At 48.1% G+C, this 6,212-nt stretch overlaps 1 protein-coding gene and 1 long non-coding RNA gene across 6 annotated transcripts in view; one reads left to right on the top strand and one right to left on the bottom strand.

Annotated features, from left to right (window-relative positions):
• Positions 1 to 6,212, bottom strand: part of PLCH2 (phospholipase C eta 2) — a 336,561-nt gene that overhangs the window by 259,463 nt on the left and 70,886 nt on the right. The window lies entirely within an intron of this gene.
• Positions 5,505 to 6,212, top strand: part of LOC114038278 — a 32,609-nt gene continuing 31,901 nt past the window's right edge. Inside the window, exon 1 of the long non-coding RNA XR_003568556.1 lies at positions 5,505 to 5,582. This is a non-coding gene — a long non-coding RNA (uncharacterized LOC114038278). The remainder of the gene's footprint in view (positions 5,583 to 6,212) is intronic.

Genomic DNA, 6,212 nt, shown 5'->3' with positions numbered 1-6,212 from the left:
TAGAACATAGAATGTCAGAACTGGGAGGAACCTTAGAACCTAAAATGCCAGAACTGGGAGAGACCCTAGAACACAAAATGTCAAAGCTGGGAAGAACCTTAGAACATAGAACACAGAGTAGGGAGGAACTTTGAAACCTAAAATTCCAGAATTTAGAGAGAGGGAGAGACCTTAGAATACAGAATGTCAGACTGGAGGAACCTTAGAACACAAAATTGGGAGAGACCTTAGAATGCAGAATTTCAGAGCTGGAAAGAACCTCAGAACACAGAATGTCAGAAACAAGAGAAAACTTAGAACAGGTCTTAATCTTCTTTGGGCATGGTCTCCTGGAGCAGCCTGGTGAAACCCATAGCCCCCTGCTCAGAAACAATCATTGAAGGAAATGCTAAATTTCATTTATAGGTTAGTAAAACTAAAGATGTCATTTTTTCCCATCCAGGTTCTTGGATCCCTTGGGGGTCCATGGACCCCAGGCTAATAACCCTTGAGTTAGAGCAGGAAATGTCAGAATCAGGGGCAGGAGGGTGGGGGGTTAGAGCTGGGAAGGCCCCTAGAGGGTAGAATGGTGGAGCTGAGAGTCACCTCAGAACACCCACTGTCAGAAGGAGGGAAGGGTCCCTGGAAGCTGCCTGGTCCAGCCCCGTCCCCATACTCTAGAACTGGGGTTCAGAGGAGAGAAGGGACTTGCCCCGCAGACATAAGGCACAAAGCAGGAGGGCTAGGATTTGAAATCCAGTCTTCTTTCTAGTTGTCTGGTTTCCTCCTATGCTGATAAAAATGCTGGTTCTGCATTCGGGGCCTGAGGCATAGGAGGAAACCTTATAGAAAGGAGCTTCAAACTAGAACACAAGCGACTGAGCAAAGCTCGACCTTGAGCTCTCTGAATAGCACGGTCGTGAGCGCTTCTCAATTGCCATCAATGATACTGTGTTATTATGGGGGTGAAGAAAAGGGAAAGGAGCTTCCCCCATGACTCCCTGCTGGCTTCGGGGCTCCCGCAGCGTGACATTGAGTCAGTGAACACTCCAGTGGTCAGATGGAAGGAGGCAGCCTGCGACGCCTGCAAAAGCAGTAAATTACATGGAAGATGTGTGCTTCCATGAAGCTCTCCGGCTTCATCTTGCAGGCGTCGGCCAGAGCATCCCCAGAGCGGTGCCTGGTGCCCGGGATGGGCTCACCTTCCACTCAGGACAGGACTGACAGACAGGCCTGAGAGGCCTCAGAATAGAATCCTACGTGGGTCTGAGTGACTGCAATGACTTGGGATCCTGCAATTACCTGTCACAGGCCTAATTATGGCAACAGAGACTGAGGTCAGGTTGAGAAGGGGGAGGCCCCGAGTGGGGAGGGCTGATCTGCTCTACGTGTCTGAGGACAGAAGCCTGATAAGTCAGCTTAGCCCACATGCAATAGTAGATTGGCCCTTGGGCTAGCTTCTAAACTGGACTTTGGTCTGGCCCTACAACTTTCTGGATTCAAAGGCAGCTTCTGCTGCTTACTTGCTGTGTGACCTCAGGCAGGCTGCTTCCCCTCTCTGGGCTCCAGATTCCTCATTCATAAAATGAGGGGGTAGGACTAAGTCATATCTAAGATTTGTTCCAGGCTTGAATCTATGAATGAATGCATGTGTGAGTGAATGAATGAATGAATGAAAAAAAAAGTGCTTATTAAGCACTCACTATGTACTGAGCAATACTATCTATGATCTTAGGAATGTTACTGATCCGACAATGAAGTGAAAAGGGAAGGGAGGGGCAGTTAGATGGCGCAGTGGATAGAGCACCGGCGCTGGAGTCAAGAGGACTTCAGTTCAAATCCAGCCTCAGACACTAGCTGTGTGACCCTGGGCAAGTCACTTAACCCCAATTGCCTTAAAAAAAAAAAGAGAGAGAAGGAAGGGAATGGGCATTTATATAGTGACTGCCATGTGCCAGGCACTGTGCTAAGTGATTTTTACAAGAAAATTTCCTAGCTGTGTGACCCTGGGCAAGTCACTTAACCCCAATTGCCTAAAAAAAAAATTCTTCCTGAGGGGTACAGGAGGTGCTGAGCCCAGGGCTAGCTTGGGTACCTCTGGGCATGTTTCTGGGCCATTTACCCATCCATCTCAGCTTCCCACTCCCTGTCAAGCTGGCTAGTTCCTGGCTTATTGTGGAGGCTTTTGGAACAAGGATACCTGAACCCGGCAAGGAGTATTCCTCATTTGAAATAATAGAACGTTAGGCTAGAAGGTACACAGGAACAGAAGTTTAGAGCCAAAACGGATCTGAGAGGTTATCTGGTCCACCGAGCACTCAATTAATGAGCACTCATTCACCACATCCTATGTGCTAAGCTTTAGGAATGCAAGGACACAAATGAATTCATTCCAGCCCTCGAGGAACCCACCTTCATTCAGAAGAAACAACGTGGATACCTCCAAGTATTTATTATAAAATCAATACGAGGTAATTTTACAGGGGATGCACTAGACGCTGGAGGGACCAGCAAAGGCCTCATGGAAGTAGTGGTGTTTGAACTGAGATTTTAAGGAAAATGTAGAGATTTTAGAAGAAAGAGGTGAAGAGGGGAGGGCATTCCAGGCATGGGGGACAGCCAATGCAAAGGCATGGATGTGGAAAATGAGGCCATATGTGAGGGATAATAACAAGGCCAGACTGGCTGGATGGAAGAGAGCATGCAAGGGAGTGATGTGTGATTATCCTGGCAAGGTAGGTTGGAGCCAGGTTGTGAAGGGAAACCTGTTTTCGGGTGAGGAAATCAAAGGCCACAGGGATTAAGTGACTCCTTCAAAGTGCCACAAGCAGAAAGTGTCAGGGCTGGGATTCACACCCAAGGGCTCTGACTACAGGTCTAACACCCTCCCCTACATCACTTAGCACAACTCTCATTTTACAGGGGAGGAAACTGAGGCCCAGAAAGGCAAAGGGACAAATCAGGGAAAAAGCGGCCGAGCCAGGGCTCTTCCCATCATGGTCAGGGTTCTCCTCACGAATCCTTGCCAGGCAAAAGCCAAGCTTCATAGCAAGCGGAAGTGAAGGTGAGACCATCAGTAGTGTCGGGCGGAGGCCAGGCCCTGCTACAGCAGCCTTATGTAAGTCAGCAGGGCCCCGGGCTAACAGCTCCCATGCTCCCTGGGCTTTAATGGCCCAGGCAATCGCTGACCTTGGTGTTCTGCTGGAATGCCTTGGCAGAGCAGGTGCAGTAACACAATGCTCTGTGTTACATAAGCCCCAACATAAATGTTGCATGCTCTACAGCCCGGCTGGCCTGGATGGAGCTGAAGGGCCCCGGCACGGAGCTGGGCCCACCCTGGAAAAGGGAGGGAGGAATGGGGGGCAGGGGAAGGAGAGGCAGAAAGGAGCAGGGAGAAGGAGAGGGAAAGGGGGAAGGAGGAGAAAGAGAGAGGAGGGAGGGAAAGAGAGAAGGAGAAGAAGAGAGAGATGGGGGTGGGAAAATAGAGAGAGAAGAGGAGAAGAGAGGGAAGAGAAGAGAAGAAGGAGAAGGGGAAAAAGAGAGGAGAGAGGGAGAAAGGGGGGAGGGAGAGAGAGGAGAAAGAAGGAGGGAGGGAGAAGGGAGAGAAAGAGAGGCAGGGAGGGAGAGAGAAGGGAGGGGCAGTGAGGAGAGAGAGAAAACAGAAGAGAGGGAAAAAGGAAAAAACAAGGAAGAGAGAAAGAGGAAGAAGGGAAAGGGAGAGATAGGAAGAAGATACAACATAGAAGAAAGGAGAAACAGAAGGACAAAGACGAGCGATGGTGAGAGAGGGAGGAGAGAAGGAAGGACAGGGTGAGGGAGAGTGAATAGTGAGACACAGGGTAAGGGAGGTGAATGGAGAAGGGGAGAGACCAGGGAACGGAACAGTGGTGGAGAAATTAAGAGAGACATAGACAGGGGCAAATGAGGAGAAAAGAGAGTCAGACAGAGAGGGAAGCCAGAGGGAGGAGAACCAGAGAGCCCATGATAAGGACATGCCAGGAGAAAAGGAAGGGCAGAAAGAGAAGAGGACCCTGGGCTCACAGACTTAGAGACCATTAGTTCAACCCCCTCATTTTACAGATGGGGAAACTGAGACCCATAGAAGTGAAGTGACTTGGCTAAGGTTACACAGGTAGCATGTAGGAGAACAAAGAATGATTAAGAGCAGTCTATACTAGCCATGTGACCCTGAACAAAGGTCAGTTCTGTGAGATGATTTCCTCAACTGGAAATGAAGGCTTGGTCTAATGACCAATGACAAGATTGCTGTGAGCATCAAATGATATAACGCGTGCGAAGAGCTTTTCAATCACCAATATGCCATCTAAATGCTAGTTATTATTATCATTCTTACCACTATTATCACATTTGTTGATAACACGTGACTAGAGGACAATAACGTGGCAGAACAATGTAAAAACTCAAGGGACTGGGAGCCAGGAGACAATTTCTCCTCAACCCTGAGCTGCCACTTACCCCTTGGAGAAGTCCTTTCCCCCTCTCTGGGCCTCAGTTTCCCTAGTTATAAAACAAGGGGGTTGGCGAGATCTTTAACGCTCAAATTCTAAAACAAGGGTGGTTTCCATGGCCACCACTAGGTGGTGCCTTGCCCCATAGGGAGCGGTCCCTTTCCTTGTAGTTAAGAGATGTTAATCGTCTCTAACTCATTGATAACTGCAGACTCCTTTAGGGTCCAACCCCTGGGCATAACTCTGTCCTGGGCACTGTGGGGCTCTACAAGGGAAGGAAAAGCGATACTCCCTGACCTCAAGAAGTTTACAATTGAATTAGGATTTTAATTAATATCATTTCCCCCTCTGCCCTCATTTGTATTATTGAGCCTGCCACACATTGCTCTCCCATTCCGTAGAGAAAGTACAAGGAAAACTCCATAAACCTGCACTCATATTATAGTGCCATGACAAGAACTATATTCCGTATTCAGAACCAGGAAGACCTGAATTTTAGTCTCGCCTCTGACACTGATCCGTTGAGCACCCGGGGGAACAGTCACCTCAATCCCACAAGCCTCAATCTCTTTATCCGTAAAATGAGTTGTTGTTGTTGTTCGGTTGTATCTGGCTCTTTGTGACTCCATTTGTGGTTTTCTTGGCAGAGATACTGGAGGGGTTTGCTATTTCCTTCTCCAGCTTATTTACAGATGAGGAAACTGAGGCAAATGGGGTGAAGTGACTTGCCCAGGGTCACACAGCTAGGAAGTGTCTGAGGCTGGATTTGAACTCATGAAGCTAAGTCTTCCTGACTCCAGGCCCGGCGCTCTATCCAATGGGCCATCTCAATGCCCTATAAAATAAGTCTAATAGCCTAAATAAGTCTTTGCACTGCCACTCTCCCAGGGCAGTTATGAAGAAAATTCTGCAGAAAGGAAGGCTGTTGCTATTTACACAGGGTCTGGCAGTTTGCAAAGTGCCTCCCTCACAAGAGGTCTGTGAGCTCATTAGTAAGACTCAGCCAACTTCTACTGGGGCTTTCCTTAGGCAAGGGGGAGAGAATTGCTGTTTGCAGTTTGGTTTGGGGGTGACCTTTGCCGGCTCAGGTCATTAACTGGTTGGACCATCTCCTCATCTGTTTCAGTGGGTCAGGTAAGTGAAGGACCCTCATTAAGCACTCTTTGTTTCTCCTGGATCATCCTCAGACTCACCCTTAACAGAGGGACTGAAAAGATACAGATTAGAACAGAGATCCCACTGGGCAAGACCCAGAGAATAGCAATGTTTCACTCCATTCCTCTCTTCTCTACACTTTACCTCCCTTTTCTCCTTCATTTCCTTATTTGTGAAAGGAGGAGGTTAAATTAGGTTATCTGTGTGTTCTAAGGTCCATTCCAGCTCTGACATTCCATGTTCTAAGGGTCCTCTGAGTTCTGACAAACTGTGTTCTGAAGATCTTTCCCAGCTCTGACATACGTCTATGTTTTAAGACTGCTCTGAGCTCTGACTTTCCATCCTAATGGTCCTCCAAGTTTTGACATACTGTGGTCTAAAGATCTTCCCCAGCTCTGACATATGCCTATGTTCTAAGGCCCCTCCCAGTTCTGACATCTGACATCTGATATTTCATGTTCTAAGGGCCCTACATGCCATGTTCTAAGGGTCCTCTGAGCTCTGACAAACTGTGTTCTAAAGATCTTTCCCAGCTCTGACATATGTCTATGTTCTAAGACCTCTCTGAGCTCTGACATTCTGACATTCTAAGACCTCTCTGAGCTCTGA

The sequence above is a fragment of the Vombatus ursinus genome, unplaced genomic scaffold (genome assembly GCF_900497805.2).
Source record: "Vombatus ursinus unplaced genomic scaffold, bare-nosed wombat genome assembly UNPS02010822.1, whole genome shotgun sequence".
Classification (NCBI taxonomy): domain Eukaryota; kingdom Metazoa; phylum Chordata; class Mammalia; order Diprotodontia; family Vombatidae; genus Vombatus; species Vombatus ursinus.
This window is presented reverse-complemented; position numbering and strand designations above follow the sequence as displayed.